Here is an 18,839-nt window from a genome sequence, read left to right on the forward strand (position 1 = left end):
AAGGCTATGGTTTTTTCCATGTTGGCCTTATATCCAGCTACTCTACTGAATCTGTCAATTAGGTCTAGAAGACTTTTGAAGGAGATTTTTGGGTCTTCTATGTAAAGTATCATAACATCAGCAAATAATGACAGTTTCACTTCTTCCTTTCCTATCTTTATTCTTTTATTTCTTTCTCTTTTCTAATTGCTGTGGCTAGTGTTTCCAGAACAATATTGAACAGGAGTGGTGATAGTGGGCATCCTTGTCTTGTTCCTGTTTTTAACATGAAAGTTTTCAATTTTTGACCATTTAGTATGATGTTGGCTGTTGGTTTTTCATAGATAGCCTCAATCAGGTTGAGATAAAGACCTATTCCAATTTTCTGTAGGGTTTTTATCATGAATGAGTGTTGGATTTTGTCAAATGCCTTTTCTGCATCTATTGAGATGATCATATAGTTTTTTTCCTTGACTCTGTTAATATAGTGTATTACATTTATTAATTTATGAATGTTGAACCATCCTTGCATCCCTGGGATAAATCCAACTTGGTCAGGGTGTGTGATCTTCTTGATGACCCTCTGTATTCTGTTTGCCAGTATCTTGTTGATGATTTTTGGATCTGTGTTCATAAGGAGATTGGCCTCTAGTTCTTTTTCTGGGTTGGTTCTTTCCCTGGGTTTGGAATCAAAGTCACACTTGCTTCCAGGAGTGAGTTTGGAAGCCTTGCTCCCCTTTCAATTTCCTTGATGAGTTTAAAGAGTAGTGGCGAAAGTTCTTCTTTAAATCTCTTATAGAATTCAGCAGTGAAGCCATCAGGATGTGGGCTTTTCTTTGTTGGTAAATTTTTTTATTACATTTTCAATTTCACTCATTGTAATTGCGGGTTTTAGAATGTCTATATCTTCTTCATTTAAATTTGGCAATTCATATGTATCTAGGAATCTGTCCTTTTCTTCTGTGTTTTCCAATTTATTAGAGTACAGGTTCTCCAAGTAGGTATTGATGATCCTCTGGATTTCTGCTGGTTCTGTTGTGACTTCCCCTTTTTTGTTCTTAATTGCATGGATTTGAGTCTTTTCTTTCCTTTTTTTGATAAGGTTGTCTAAAGGTTTATCTATTTTATTTATTCTTTCAAAAAACCAAGTATTTGATTCATTAATTTTTTGTATCATTCTCTTAGTCTCCATTGCATTGTTTTCTGCTCTGATCTTTATAATTTCCTCTCTTGTGCAGGCTTTGGGTTTGTTATTCTCTTCTTTTTCTAGGAGTTTGAGGTTCTGCATTAGGTTATTTCTCTGAGTTCTCTCTGTTTTCCTAATATGGGCATTCACTGCTATGAATTTTCTGCATAGAACTGCTTTCATTGTGTCCCATCGATTCCTGTATGTTGTACTGGCATTATCATTTACTTTGAGCAACCGTCTAATTTCTTCTTTAATTTCCTCTGTGACCCATTCATTGTTCAGGAGGATGTTATTCAATTTCCAGGTATTTGTGGGAGTTTTGCAGTTTCTCATGTTATTGATCTCCAATTTTATTGCACTATGGTCTGATAATATACAGGGAGTATTTTCAGTTCTTTTACATTGACTTAGACATGTCCTATGAGCTAGCATGTGGTCTGTTTTGGAGAATGACCTGTGTCTAGCTGAAATGAATGTGTATTCCAATTTTGTGGGGTGGAACACTCTGTAAATATCTATTAAGTCCATTTGTTCAATAGCTTTGTTCAGTTCTAGAATTTCATTGTTCATTTTTTGTCTAAATGATCTGTCTATTTGCAATAGTGGGGCATTGACTTTCCCCACTACAATTGTATCAGTGCTTATTTGGTTTTTCATGTCCATTAATATTTGTTTTGTGTAGTTGGGGGCATTCACATTTGGTGCACATATATTTAGGATTGTCATCTCTTCCTCTTGAATTGTTCCCTTCACAAGGCTGTAGTGACCATCTTTGTCTCTCTTAATTAGTTTTGGTTCAAAATCTACTTTGTCTGCAAATAAGATTGCTACCCCTGCTCTTTTCTTTGTTCCTTTCATGAGGAGAGCCATTTTCCACCCTTTTACTTTCAGTTTATGAATTTCTTTTTGACCTAGGTGAGAACACACATTGTTTTCAGCTGCATTTGGGTCGTTTTCCTAAATAGATCACATACTCCCTCATAGAATTTGTTTAAGTAAGTGCAAAGGAATTGAAGTTTTATCCCCTGTGTGTTATCAGGACATATTGCAATGAAATTGGAGATCAATAGCAAACGAAAACACAAATAGTTCATAAACACATGGAAATTGAGCAACACACTTCTGAATAACCAATGGGTCATAACCGAAGTTAAAGAAGAAATCAGACAGTTCCTTCAATTAAATGACAAAGACAATACAATATATTGGAATGTATGGGACACAATGAAAGCTTTCTTATGAAGGAAACTCATAGCAGTGAATACTCATATTAGGAAAACAGAGCAAGCCCAATTGAACAACTTGATGATGAATGTCATGCTTGTGGAAAAAGAAGAGCAGAACAAACCAAAAGCTCATGCAAGGAAGGAAATTGTGAAGATCAGAGCAGAAACAATGCAGTGGAGACTAAGAGAATGATACAAAAAATCAATGAAGCCAAGAGTTGATTCTTGGAAAGAACAAACAAAATTGACAAATCCTTAGCCAACCTTATCAGAAAAAGGAAAGAGAAGGCACAATTCCATGCAATTAGGAAGGAAAAGGGTGAAATTACAATTGCCCCAGCAGAAATCCACTGGATCATACCTGCTTCAAGAACCGATAGGGCAGTAAGATGGAAAACACAGAAGAAATGGACAGATTCCTTGATACATATGAATTACCTAAGTTGAACAAAGAAGACCTTAAAATTCTAATTGATCCAATATCAATCAGTGAAATTGAAGACATGATTAAAAACTTACCAACTAAGAAAAGCCCGGGTCCTGATGTCTTCAGTGCTGAATTCTACAAGAAATTTAAAGAGGAACTACTGCTACCACTGTTAAAACTCTTCAATGAATTTGAAAGGGAAGCAATACCTCCGAATTCATTCCTAGAAGCACACATCACCTTTATTCCCATAGCAGAGACCAATCGAAAAAGAGAACTATAGTCCAATGTCAGTAAAAAACATAGATGCAAAAATCCTTACTAAGTTACTGGCAAATAGAATGCAGCATATCATCAAGAAGATGATATACCCTGACCAAGTGGGATTCATAGAAGAATCATACCACAGTGATACATGTGCACCCATGTCCATAGCAGCACAATTTGTAATAGCTAAAGCTTGGAATGAACCCAATTCCCCATCACCTGGAGATTGGTTAAAGATAACATGGTTTTTTTAGTATAATGGAGTACTACTCAGACATAAAATATGAGAAATTAGAGTCATTTATAGCTAAATCAATGCACATTGTGGCAGTATTCTTAAGTGAAATAAATAGAACACAGGTGTAAATACAGAATAGTTTCTCTGGTGTGAGAAACTGAAAGTGTAAATAAGGACTAAAAGGTACAATAGATAATGTGAAATAGGAAGAAAAGGAGCAAAGGGGAAGGGGAAATCGGAGGGGTAGGGGAAATTAAAAAAGGGAATGGAATTAATAGGAGAAAATGAGAAAATGGAAACAGTCTTTGTACGTAGGGAGGGATGGAGGGGTTGAAAGGAGGGCAGGGGAAGGGGGACAATTAAGAACCAAGAGAGATTATGTAAAGGTACACATTTCCAACAATGAATGTCATTATATTGTATACCTACAATGTAGCAATAAAATAAAATTTAAAAAACCCCAAAACCTGATGAGCTTCATAGTCAAGGTGTCATTGTAGGTACTGATGCAGTAAGCCCCCCGGGGCTCTCCAGGTTCTGCCACAGTCTGTGCCTTCTCCCCAGCTATCCTTCAGGATCTTCGCTATGGATTCCACAGATGCGTGCACCACTATGGGATTCCCTGGGGAGGGACGGAGCCAGCCCCCTGCAAAAAAAAAAAAAAAAAAGAAAAAGAAAAAAAATGTGACATTTGTACACAATGGAGGTATTTATTATTTTTGGTGGAAATGTAAAATGGTGCAACCACATATACCTGATGAAAAGTCTCAATTTTAAGATGTTAATATTCCTCATGATAATATGTAGGCTTACTGCAATTACAATACAAATCTCAATTCTTATATTTGTTATTGTTGGTCAGTTTGGAACTTGATTTATAAGGATGTTTAATAGCTTGGATATAGATGTCCCTCCCCAAACCCTCATTCGGTCGTAGGTGGGGAGTTTTAAATGTGGCTGGATTAGGATCTGTATATTCTTCTTTTGACTGGTTTATTTTGCTTGGCATAATGTTCTTAGATTTATCTATGATGTTGGGTGCATCAATAGTTGCGGTAGACAAAATTCTCTGGTGGGTACTAAGATCCCTGCCTTCTAAGTGTACGTACTACTTCTCCAAATTATTCAATCAAGGACTAATCTAGGTGCTACTGTGAAGGGACTTTGCAGATGTAGTTAAAGTTCTAAATCAATTGACTTCAACATGAGATTATCCTGGGTGAGCATGTATTTTAATTAGATCTACTTTCAAATGGATTGTTCCTAGTACTTAAAAATAGCATTGCTTTTGTATTGAATTTGTATTGTTTGTCCTTGGTAAATTCACTTATTTGTTCTAGAACAATGCTTTGGTAGTTCCTCCAGAATTTTCTACATATATTTCAAATAAAGGCATTTTGCTTCTTCCTTTATAATCGGAATTACTTATATTTATTTTCTTCCTTTGTTATGCTGGCAGGTACATCCTACTGAATGTTAAAAGGAAGCAATGAGTATAGACATCACTGACTTTTTTGTGATGTTATGTGGAAAGTACTGAATCTTTCTCTTTTAAATATGATGTTAGAAGTAGGTTTCACATAGGCTCCCTTTATGAACTTGAATAAGTGTCCTTTTATTCCTAGTTTTCTGAGAGTTTTTCTCAAATACAGATGTTGAATCATGTTATATGATTTGTTACCTTTGGTGATAATAGTCTCACTCTGTTAATATGTTGAATTATAGACATTTATTTTTTATTGAGATATAATAACCCCACCTTAAAAATAGTTTAAAGTATGTAATTCAGTGTATTCAGTATATTCACAAGGTTGTGCACATATTATGATGACTTCCTAGACATTTTCATCACCCACAGAAGAAAGCCTGTACCCATTAGTCTCTACTCCCCCCATTTCCCAGTTTCTGGCCACCACTAATCTACCTTATGTCTCTGTGGATTTGTCTGTTTTTTGCATTTCATCAGTATGGGGGCTCCTGTGTCTGTTTTGAAGGTTGTAGTATATGTCAGTAATTCATTTGTTCCTTTTGTTTCTTAGTGCTGAGGTGGAACCCATGGTCTCACACATGCTAGGCAAGTCCTCTACCCCTGAGCTACTTTCCCAGCCCCTCATTCATTCCTTTACATGGCCAAACGATATTCTACTGTGTGGTTATAACACATTTTGTTTATTTATTTATCAGTTCATGGACATTTGGATTGCTTCCAATTTTTTTGAATTATGAATGATGCTGTTATAAACATTTACATACAAGTTTTCATTTGGAGATCTATCTTTACTCATTTTCATTTCTCTTGAATATATGGTTATGAGAGGGAATTTCTGGCTTATATGGTAACTTTTTGATTAACTGTTAAACTATTCTCCAAAGCACTTGCACTTTTTTGCATACCCATCAGCAGTGTATGAGTGTTTAAATTACTTTCCAAACATTCCGTACTTTCCATTTTTAAAAATTATAGCCATCTAAGTATGTGTGAAATGGTATCTTTTGGTTTGCTTTGCTCTGGTGGCTAATGATGTTCCCTATCTTTACATGTGAGTATTACATATTTATCTTTTACATGTATTGCTATAATATGATGTCTTTAACTCTTTTTGAAAGATATCTAGAAGGGCATGCATGTATCACCATAATATGACATCCTTACCTCTTTGGGGAAGTTACCTAGAAGGGCATACGTACGTTTATAGTAGCAAAATTCATTATAGCTAAATCTTGGAAAGAGCCTATATGTCCATCAACAGATGAATGGATAAAGAAACTGTGATATTTACACACCATGGAATACTACTCTACCATAAAGAGAGATAAACTTGAGTCCTTTGTAGAAAAATGGATGCACCTTCAGACTATAATCTTAAGTGAAATAAATCAAACACATAAGCTTAAATATCACATGGTTTCTCTTATATGAGAAAGTCAAAGTTTAAATAAAAAGCAAAAATAAAAATAGATAATAGGAAGTAAGGAGATGGATCTTTCTCAAAGGGGAAGAGGATCAAGAAATGGAGGGAGGAGAGGGGAGGATAGGGAAAGGGAATGAAAAAACAAATGGAGGTGCGGTATGTACATGTATCAACTATGTGCAGGGAATGTAAACATTATGTACTACACATATGTACAAAAAAGAGAAAGGGGATCAAAAGATGGGTGGACAGGGGAGGAAGTAAAGGGAAAAGGGATGACAAAAGTAATTAAGATGTGTTATGTACATGCACCAGTTCCACACAAAGAATATAAACATTATATACTACATACAAGTACTAATAAATAAAAAATTAGAAACACAAGCATGGCTATTCATGTATCACTGTAATATGGTATCTATATCTCTTTTGGGAAGATACCTAGAAAGGGAATGGAAGGTTGATTGGAATTTCTAGTTTTAGTGTTTTGAGGAATCTTCATACTGATCTCCATAGTGGTTGTACTAGTTTATATTCTCACCAACAATGTAGAAAGGTTCCTTTTTCCCTGCAGCCTCATAAGCATTAGTTATTATTTGATTTCTTGATGATGGCCATTCTTCTGGAGTAAGATGGAATCTCAGAGTTATTCTACTCTGCATTTGTCTAATGGCCAGTGGCAGTGAAGATTTTTTAACATATTTATTGTCTATTTGTACTTCTTGTGAAAAGTGTCTATTCAACTCAGTTGCCTATTTTTTTTTTTTGGTACCTGATGTCGAACTCAGGACCTTAAGCTTGCGAGGTAGGTGCCAGAAGTGCCCATTTTTTTGATTGGTTCATTTATTTAGAATGGGGTCTAATTTTTTTGAGTTCTCTATATATCCTAGGTATTAGTCCTCTATTTGAGGAACAGCTGAAATTTTTTTTCTCATTTTGTAGGTTGTCTCTTCATTCTGTTGGTTGTTGTCTTTGCTGTGCTTTAGCTTTTAAACTTAGATGCTGTGTTAAGCATTTAAATCTCTATAATTCCACCTGTTGATTCTTTTTTTTCCCATTAAGTTTATTGGTACATTTTAGGTATAAAATACAGTTACATTCATCATTGGGATCCTATACCATTACATGAGTATCTTGGTTCTTTTTTTTCCTCCTTCTCCTGCCCTCCCTTCACCCCCTCCACCCTTCCCTATTTGCAAAGACTTTGTTTCCATTTTTTTCCTATTCTCATGTTTTTTCTTTTCCCTTTTTTCCTTTCCCCTACCCCTCCCACTTCCCCCGCACCTTTAGATCTTTTCTTCCTGTTACACAATATCAATTATACATTTTTAAAATTACAATATCAAGATCTAGGAGACATTACCACAGATTTTACAGAATTTAAAAGGATATAGAAAGCATATTTCAAAAATCTGTTTTGAAATAAATTTGACAACTTCTAAGAAGTACCTTGGAAGACAAATTAATGAAACTAACTCTGGAGGAAATATAAAATTTGAATAGCACCTATTAAAGAAAATATATTCCTAGCTTGAAAACCTACCTATATGACAACAGCAGGCTCATATGCATTTTAACTGGTAAATTATATCAAACAATTAAAGCAGAAAAAAGAAGGAACACTTCTCCCTTCATTTTAAGAACTCAACATTGTGCTAATCCTAAAACTGGGTAAAGATAATAGAAGAAAAAAGTATGAACATAGATGGAAATTTGTTTAACAAAACAAACGATTGGAAGTCAGATCTGGCAGGATGTAGAAAGTGGTGTTTTTATAGGGATGGCAGTGTTGGTTCAGCATTGGAAGATCCACCCCCAAAAGTCATCATTTTAACAGAGGAAAGGAAAAAGCCATATGATCCTGTCACTAGTTGGAGAAAAAGTATTGGACTAAATTCTACAGCTGTTCATGGTAAAAGCTATCAGGAGACTAGAAGTAGAACAGAACCTTCTCAACAGATTAAAGACATGTACTCCACACTACCAGTGAGAATGCCTTATATGAATGGAGAAGATACAATGCTTTCTCCTTAAGGTGGGGAACAAGGGCAGATATGCTTACTCTTTATCTGTCCATTAAACTTTGAAACCTAGGCACCACCAAAATAGTCTGGCAATAAAATGACACAATTAGGTTAGGATTGGCAAGGTAGAAGTAAAATCTTTATATGTAGATGAAATGATCACCTAGAGAAAATACTAAGAAATCTCTAGGAGCCCCTAGAACTTGTATTTGAATTTAGCAGGATTAAAAAACACAAGGTATGTATAAAAATTCAGGTCTGTGTATACTTGCTATAAATGGATAGCAATAGATACTGAAATTTAAAAGTTATGTATGAGTACAAAGGACCTAGAAAAGTTAAAAGACAAACAAACAAAAACAGTGTTGGAAGACATTTAGTACCTAATTTTAAGACTTCTTCTAAAGTTACAGTAATCAAGGTAGTGTTGATGTAAGGAAAGACATATAGATCATTGGAATAAAACAGAGAATCTAGAAATAGAACCACACATATATGGTCCACTGAGTTTTGAAAGATTATTTAACATTAGCATTTTGTAGAATATAAACTCAATTCAAGAGCCAAGAGTGATACTGTTTTCAGCAAATGGCACTAGAACACCTGGTATCCATACATAAAAAATTAACCTCAACCCTTTATTTCCATACATGAAAATAACTTGAAGGGATCTATGAACCTAAATAAGAAAGCCTAAAAGTATAAAACTTTAAGAAGAAATTATAAGGGAAAATGTTTATGAATTCAGGGTAGGCAAGAACTACCTAGTATACAAAAGATATAATGTATAAAAGACAAAAATTGATAAATGAGATTCCATCAAAATTTAGAACTTTAAATGACATCATTAAAATGAAAAGTAGTCCTTAAACAGACCATATTTACAATGAATATAACCTATGACCAGAATATATAAAGAATTCTTAGAGCTCATTAATAGACAACCCAATTAAAATGTAGACATAAGAAGATGATAAATAGCCAGTACCGCACAAGGAATGGTGTGTAACTCTAGAATCAGAAAAATACTAATCAGTACAATAACAAGATTGAATTATACACTCATTAGGGAGATGAAGTTAAAAGTTTTAAAAGCCTTGTCATGACTTTTTCTTTTTGTTGGATTCTCCCCCTTCGTGTTTAATTTGCCACTTCCAATGGAATCATTCTGCTGGGTTTCCTGGGGTTGTGATCCTCATTGTCTTTTCCCAGGGTAATGTCCAAAATTTTTTGGAGTGCCGGTTTGATATTCATGAAGTTCCTGAGGTGCTCTTTATCATGAAAGTATCTTATTTCTCAATCAATTTTGAAAGATAGTTTTGCAGGGTACATGAATCTGGGTTGGAGGCTGTTTGCCTTTAGGGCTTGAAATACATCACTCCAAGCTCTTCTTAGCTTGAGGGTTTGCATTGAGAAGTCTGCTGTGATTCTGATGGGCTTTCCTTTGTATGTGATTTGTTTCTTTTCTCTCACTGCTTGTAGAATTTTGTTCTTCTGTTGGATTTCTGGAATCCTAACTATGATATGCCCATGTGTAGATTTTTTTTGATCAAGTCTATTTGGAGTCCTATATGCCTCACTTATCTGTATGTCAAGTTCTTTTCCCTCCTTGGGAAGTTTTCTGCCATCACTTCTGTGAAGAGTTTTTTTTATGTCATCTACACTCTCTCCTCTTTCTTCATTGGCTCCAATGGGTCTTATGTTATTCCTCTTTGCATCGTCTAGCAGCTGCTGGAATGATTTCTCATGTTCCTTTACTATTTTAAGGCAGTTTTTCTTTTCCTGGTCACTAATTGCAATCTTTTCTTCTATATCTGAAATTCTATCCTCACATTGGTTCATTCTGCTGCGTAGACTTTCAGTGGAGTTTTTAATCTCCTGAAAATCTGTTTGCATCTGTTTTATGGATTCCATTTCTTTCCTATGTTGGGATTCCATCATGTTCCTCAGATCCTCTATTTTTTAATCTGTGTCCTGTCTAGATTTATTAATCATGTCTTGCACCATGAGCAAAATCTTTGCTGTCATCTGAGTAATTATTTCTGATTTCATTTTTCCCACATCCTCATTTGTTGCCAGTTCAGAGAGTCCAGGTGGTTGAGTATCAGATTGTTCCATCTCGTTTCCCTTTGAGCTTGCTGTAGGTGATCCAGAAGTTTGTTTTTGAGGCTTGTTTATGTGTCTTTTCATTTCCATGGTGTGTGTGTGTGTGGGGTGCTTCTGTTGCCCGCACTGCTCAGCTTCTCTGTCCTAGGATCTTGGGATGGCGGTGGGGGAGCTTCCTTCTGGGTGCTGGGACCAGCTCAGCTTCTCTGCCCTAGGAGCTTGGATGGCAGCACGGGAGCTTCCTTCCAGGTGCTGGGACCAGTTCACCTTCTCTGCCCTAGGAGCTTGGGATGGCAGAGGGGGAGCTTCCTTCTGGGTGCTGGGTCTGGCTCACCTTCTCTGCCCTAGGAGCTTGGCATTGTGGCGGGGGAGCTTCTTTCTGGGTGCTGGCACCAGCTCACCTTCTCTGCTCCAGGAGTGTGAGATGATGGTGGGGGAGCTTCCCTCCAGGTGCTGGGACTGGCTCAGCTTCTCTGCCCTAGGAGTTTGGGATGGCAGTGGGGGAGTTTCCTTCCAGGTGCTCCACCTGTTGATTCTTGATCTTATTTCTTGTGTAACTGAGATTCTGTTCAGAAAGTCCTTGCCTATGCCTATGTCTTCAAGAGTCTTACCTATTTTATCTTCCAGAGGGTTAAGTGTTTCTGTCTTAATATTTAGCTCTTTGATCCATTTTAATTTTATTTTAGTACATGGTGACAGTTATGGGTCTAAATTCAATCTTCCTCATATGCATAGGCAGTTTTCCCAGCACCATTTGCTAAAAAGGGTATCTTTCCTCTAGTGTATATTTTTGGTTCCTTTGTCAGAGATCAGATGGCTGAATGTGCCAGGGGTTGTTTGTGCATCCTCTATTCTGTTCCACATGTCTGTTTTTGTGCCAATACCGTGCTGTTTTTATTGCCGAGGCTTTGTAGTATAACTTGAAGTCTGGGATTGTGATGCCTCCTGCTTTGTTTTTGTTGCCCAGTATTGCTTTTGCTATTCTGTGTTTCTTCCAGGTCCACATGAAGTTTAGGACTGTTTTCTATAGTTCTGTAATGAATGATGTTGGTATTTTGATTGGGATTGCTATATATATTTTTTATATGTATATGTACATATATTTTTATATATGTATGTTTTGGAAATATGACCATTTTGACAATATTGATCCTGCTGATGTCTTTCTTGATTTTCTTTTTCAGCAAGCTTTATCGTTCTTTTCTATGTTTGATATGCTAAAATATAAAAAGTTCTGTATGTATGTATACATAAAAATTGTCTAGATTTTATAATTGTGAAAATACTCTTTCATTTTTTTCCACTTTTTTGCTTTATGAGTAAACTTTCTTTGTATGTACGGGTGTGTGTATGTGTGTGTGTGTGTGATAGTGAGGGAGATGGTAGAGAACATAAGAATAGGTGTACAAAAAGCAACTGTTGCATTATGCTTCATTTTAAGAAGAAATTTTCAAACTTTACTTCAAGGTGGCTCTATCATTTTATTTATTTATCTTTTATTATTTTTTCCCATGCTGAGGTTGGACCCCTGGACCACATGCATGCTGTGCAAGTGCTCCATCACTGAGCCAAACCCCTAGATCTGGCCCAGCCATTTTATTCACCTCATTATGTATGTATGAAAGATCCAATTTACTGAAATATTTGCTAGGTTTTCAAATTGCAACTTTTTATTTTATTTATTTTGATTGATATGCAAGAATATTTCATTGTGGTATAAATTTGCATTTCTTTAATGATCAATAATATTTTCCATCTTTTCCTATGCTTATTTATCACTGTATGGCCTTTTCTATGATATATCACTTTGTGTCTTTTGCCTATTTCTGAATTGGATGGCTTGTTATTTATTATTTTGTTTTGTAAGTTCATTACATATTATAGATACTCAATTTTTGTGAGATATGTGATTTTCAAATACTTTCTCCCACTCCATAAACTGTAGTTTCATCATTTCAGAGCCACTTTCATAAACTAAATTTTTTTAATATAGATGAAATCTAATTTATCTCTTTAATGGATTTTGCTTGTGGTATCAAGTAAATCTAAGAACTCTTTGTGTTATCTTGTATCTCAAAGATTTCTCCCTGTTTCCCCCCAAAAGTTACATAGTTTTGAATTTATATATGTTTTTAATAACTTTTAAGTTAATTTGTGTTTAAAATGTGAGTCTTTGGTTAAAGTTCACTTTTTGCCCTGAGGATTTCCAATTGTTCCAATACCATTTGTTAAAACTTCTATTTTTCCTCTACTGAATTGCTTTTTCACCTTTGCCAAAAATCAATGGGCATATTTGTGTGTGTCTGTTTTGGGGTTCTGAGTTCTGCTCCATTGATCTGTGTGTTTATCACTCTGCCAGTACCACAGTTCTGATTACTGTACTGTCGTTATATAATAATACTTGAAATTGGGTAGATTGTTGTTTCCCATGTGGACTTTTACAAAACTGTTTTTAGTTATTCTAGTTCCTTTGGTTTTTTATGTCTTTCACAATAATTCCTACCTAATTCTGGAAAATATTTTTATAAGTATATTGTCTATATCTATCTGTTTATGTAACCATCATCTTTTGACTCATTATGTTATATATGGTTTATATATTTACAGAAAGTTTTTTGTTTAGATTTTGGTAGGATTTGTATTAAATATGTATATCAATTCGGACAGGCTTGACATCTGTAGTCTTCCAATTCACGTATATGCCATGTCTATGTACTCATAGTTCTTTTGTTTCTCTCATTAGCATTATGTAGTTTCAGCACGCAATTCATTTACATGCTTTGTTAGGTTTATAGGTAACTCCTTCCCATTTTAAGCAACTGTAAGTGCCATTACATTATTTAATTTTTGTGTCCATTCTTTCTTGCTAGTATATAAAAATACATTTTTGGTCGTGCTGGGGATTGAGCTCAGGGCTTTTGGACTTAGCTACATCACCAGCCCTGTTTGTTTGTTTGTTTTTTGAGACAGGCTCACACCATGTTGCTGCATTGCCCAGGCTTGGCTTGAATCCACAACCTTCTGACTCGGCCTTCCATAGTGCTGTGATTAAAGGCATGAGCCACCATGCTGTCCAATTTTGGCTTTTGTGTGTTGATGTTGTTCCTTGCAACTTACTGAGCTCTTACTGGTTTTAGGAGATTTTAATGGGTTCCTTAGTATTTTCTTTGTCGGTAATCATTTTATCTGCAATTAGAGATTGTTTTTTCCCTTGGTTTTTATTATGTATGCCTTTTAAATTTCTAGTCTTGTTATATTGTGCTAGCTAAAACTTCCAACATTATGCTGAATTAGTATGATGAGAATGGATATTCTAGCTTTGTTCCTACTTTCAAGAGCAAAGTACTCAGTCTTACCATTTTAAGAATAGAATTATCTTCATTTTAAAAAAACAGAAATACTATCTATGAAGTTAAGTAGGTTCTTTTCTAATTCTATTCTCCTGAGATGTTTTTTTCTTTTCTAATATAATCTTGCTTTGGGTTAAGGGTGTGGCTTTTTGGTAGAGCACTTGTCTATCTTGCACAAGGCCCTGAGTTTGATTCTTAGCACTGAAAAAAAAGGTAAAATGGGCTGGAGATGTAGTTCTCCTTGGGTTGAATACCCAGTACCATGAAAACGATAACAAAAGAATTCTGCTTATATAATCTTGCTTTCTTTGAAAAAGGCTTTTCATGTGAAAGAATGTTTTATGAATTAGCCAATTTCTCCAAAATATGTCAAGCTATTGAGTTGTTAGCAGGCAGACCAGCTGAGGTATTCCTCAACAATTGGTTGTGTTTAGTCATGAAGAGTAGGGGCTGTTATGGAGAGCCTTGAATAAGTACTCTTCAAACTTTAGTGTCATAGTTGGAAACTTTAAAGATTCTGGAAGAAAAGTAGCTCACCAATTTATGATGTGAATAGAATGAGATTCACTATATGGATAAAGTACCATTTTTAGTGAGGAGTTATGTAATAACCAGATTGAAGTTATGGCAGTGGAAAGAGAGCAAATTAAAAATTAGTTCTAATGTTGTGGAATACTACAGACATACATATGGACTATGGGTGGTGTGTTGCTTTTTCAAATCATCTAAGGTATCCTACATATTTTCCTAGTACTATAGGGCTTCTAGTTACTACTGTATTGGAGAATGCTATAGTAAATATGGATCCTTCAAAAATCTCTGTAGATTTTAAGCTGTATGTTGAATGGTTACTGGACATAAAATTACCTTTGCATAGGAACATTATTTGAGGATAGGTTCTCCAAAATGAAGGCTAGCCTTTTATTCTGTACTTGCCATTTTTGTTTTTGGGTATATCTGATTTTCAGTCTTGCATCAGCATGGTAGTTGTTTGTTTACACTAGATCATTTTGGCTAATTACAGTGGGAGATGAATGGCCTTAGAGTTATTGGTTTGGATAATCTGCCCAAGTTAAGGCAGATAGTCTAAATTAAAAAATAAAATAAAATAAAATAATGAAAGCTCTAAAAAACAATTTTAATTTTGGGGTGTCTTATAAAATAAAGGATTCCATGAACATGGCCCATTAACCATTGTACTAATGTGTGATACATAGTAGGCACTTACTACTTCTAAAATGAAAAGCTGGTGTAAAGTGAGGTTCTGGGTCTGCCTGAGCTGTTCTCAGCTCTGGAGTCTGAGTGAAATATCACCTTTAAGTGTCAGTGAAAGCCTTGGTGTTGAACACTCTAATTCCCATACAGTGTGGTTAACTTTATGCTGAGCTAACTTTTTGGAGAAGTACGCATTGAAATGGAAGTTTCCGAAGTCAGGGGTATTCTGAGGCTAGGATGGTCATCACTGTGTAGTTGGAGGCATTGTTTGTTTTAGTATAAGACCATTCCAGTGTAGAGTAGCTTGGTGATAGTGCCAGAGAAGAGAAGTGGATATAGGAAGAATTAGAAAGGAAAAAGGATCTTTATCTACTGGACAGCTACGTTTATGGTGGAAAACTAAATTAGTGCTCCTCAAAATTGCATGTTTCAACACTTTGTAATAGGATCTATATAATATACTGGAAAACTGGACAAGATTATTCAACTGGTGCTTATGTTCTAGATGACCAAGTCTTCACTTTCACTCCAAGAGCTTAGAGGATCAATATTTCATAAGCTTATAATCAGTATGAAGAGTTATCAATGAAACAAATCTTTTCTCCTAATTGAATTCAGTTACTGGGCCAACTGGAACAGCAACATAAAAAATGAACTGTGTGTAGAACTTGATAAACACCAGTAATCTCAAGATAAACTTTAGTTACCTGAAGTGTCCCTAATTTTCACGTGACTGATGCATTATAAAACATCTTGTGGAAATCTTGATTATACAGAATGTACAGTACATGGTCCAATATATTACTTGTAAATTTTCAATTAGATATTCTTAAGGTTATTCCAAAAGTTGTGGTACATCAGGTAGCCAGGAAACTCTGAGATCTTATTATTAGAAATGTTTATTTTATTATTAGAAATGTTTATCTTATTATTAGAAATATATATTATTAGAAATTATTAGAAATTGTTGTCTATGACTTGCATTCTAACATTTTGGCCATTATTTTAAAATTATAGTACACAGTGTATTAACTAATATTATTCATTAATTTGTTATGAAATTTCACTTAATTTTTTCATAGAAGAAGACTGTTTTAAAAATATTTTATTAATATATTAATATCTACTTGTATTACATTGAAATAAAATTTTTCTTTTTAATTATATTTATTATTATTAATTATATTTATTGGTACATTTTAGGTATACAATATAATGACATTCATCATTGGAAATTTGTACCTTGACATAATCTATCTTCGTTCTTCACTTGATCTTAGCCCAAAGGCCGAGAAGCGATCTATCTTGGTTCTTATTTTTTCCCCATTCCGCTCCCCTCCCTTCATCCCCTCCCTATTTACAAAGACTTTGTTTCCATTTTTTCATTTTCTCTTATTAATTCCATTCCCTTCTTTCCTTTCCCCTACCCCTCCCACTTCCTCTTCCCCTTTGGACTTTTTCTTCCTATTTCACAATATCTATTATGTCTTTTGATCCTTATTTACACTTTCAGTTTCTCACACTAGAGAAACTATTCAGTATTTATACATGTGTGTCCTATTTATTTCACTTAAGAGTATCGCCTCAATATGCATCCATTTAGCTATAAATGTCTCTAATTTCTAATTCTTTTTTTTTCTTTTGGTACCAGAGATTGAACTCGGGACCTTTTGCTTGGGAGGCACCAGAACCAGTGAGCTAAATCTCATGCCTTCTAATTTCTCATTCTTTATGGCTGAGTAGTACTCCATTACAAAAAAAACCACCACATCTTCATTCAGTCTCCAGTTGATAGGCAATTAGGCTGTTTCCCAGTTTTAGCTATTACAAACTGAGGGGCTATGAACATGGGTACACCTATATCGTTGTGGTATGATTCTTTTAATTCTTTTGGGAAGATACCCAGTAGGGAAATAGCTGGGTCAAATGGGCCCTCTAAATCTAGTTGTTTGAGGTATCTCCATACTGATTTCCACAGTGGCTGCACCAGTCTACACTCCCACCAGCAGTGGAGCGGGGTTTCTCTTTCCCCACAGCCCCGCCAGCATTTGTTATTGGTTGATTTCATGATAGCAGCCGTTCTTTCTGGGGTGAGGTGGAATCTCAGTGTTGTTTTCATTTGCATCCCTCGAATGACCAGTGCTGTTGAACATTTTTTCACGTGCTTATTTATTATGAAATAAAGGTTTTTTTGGCTTAAATTCTTTTATTGGTACATTTTAGGTATACAGTATGTTTACATTTATCATTGGGTGCTTGTACCTGTACATGATGTATCTTGGTTCTTATTTTTTCCCCTTTCTCTGTCCTTCCTTTACCCCCTCCACCCTTCCCTATTTACAAACACTTTATTTCCATTTTTTCCTTTTCTCATAATTTTTCCTTTCCCTTCTTACCTTTCCCCTTCTCCTCCAACTTCCCCTGCCCCTCTGGACCTTTTCTTCCTATTTCAAATTATCAATTATTCATTTTAATCATTTTAATCCCTATTTTCATTTTCAGTTTCTCCCACCAGAGAAACTATTCGGTATTTACACATGTGTGTCCTATTTATTTCACTGAAGAGTATGGCCTCAATATGCATCCATTTACTACTCAGCCATAAAGAATGAGAAACTAGAGAAATAAAGTTTTTTAAAAAAGAAATGAAAAGTAGAATACCATCAAGTTAGGTAATGATTTTATGATTACAAGGTCATATAGAATTTTACATATCAATTTCTGAAAATATAAATACGATATAGAAATAGCTGAGTAGCACACAAACAAGTGCTCAACATATGGCTAGTCATTTGTATGAGTAGTCATTTGGGAAATGCAAATTTAAATCATAATGAAATATATTTATAAACACTTTCATAACTAAAATTAAGAAGAGCCAAAACTCCAAGTATTGACAATTTTGTGGGGCAATTGTAATTCTCATGCATTATGGCTGGAATGTAAAATGGTACAACCCTTTTAGAAAATAGTCAGTTTCTTATAAAATAGAAATCATTTGCTATTGTGACCCACCAATAGAAAGAAAACATATGTCCACATGAAGAATTGTACATGAGTGTTTACAACAGTTTTGTTGAAAATAGACAAAACCTGGAAACAACTCAAATTTTCATCAAAGGGTAATTAACAAAAAATTGTGGTATATACATAAAATACTGGTTAGTAACACAAAGCAATACATTGTTGCTCTGTGCTAGAAAGGAAGGGAAAAAATATGAAAAAAGGAAAAAATAGAAACAAAGTATTTGTAAATAGGAGGGGAGGAGGGGTTGAAGGGAGAGCAGAGGAATGGGGAAAAAGTAAGAACTAAGAGTATGTAAAGGTGCAAATTCCCAATGATGAATATCATCATATTGTACACTTAAAATGTACAAATAAACTTAATGAATAAAAAAAGAATATGGAAGAATTATAAGAATATTATGTTAAATTAAATTATATAGACACAAAAGAGTAGCATAGAGTATACAGCCATTTATATGAAACTCTGTAAATAATAATTCTATTCTAGGTGACAGCAGATTAGTGCTTGTTCGAATCTTGGAGGGGGAGGTTTTTGACTGAGATAGTCACAAGTTAATTGTGTGTGGTGGTGGTGGTGATGAAATTGTTTAGTATTTAGATTTTTGGAGTTGTTCCTTCCAGGAGCTGTTTAAACTTGTCAGAACTCATTATAATGTTTACACTAAAAATGATTTTATTATATGCAAACTATATTTCAAAAACTGAGTTTTAAAAAAGCTATAATTTGCTATGATGATAGGGAGGTTCTTAGTCAATATATGTGATAGTCAGCTTATGCTGTGAGGCTGTGATAATGTCTGAAAGGGCAAAACTCCTCATTTTATTTATGTATGACTAGTACAGGCACCTGACATACTGTTGCCACAAGTTCTTATCTCT

Source organism: Heterocephalus glaber, unplaced genomic scaffold (assembly GCF_053883595.1).
Source record: "Heterocephalus glaber isolate CG9 unplaced genomic scaffold, H.glaber_assembly_v1.0 deba00001729, whole genome shotgun sequence".
NCBI lineage: Eukaryota > Metazoa > Chordata > Mammalia > Rodentia > Bathyergidae > Heterocephalus > Heterocephalus glaber.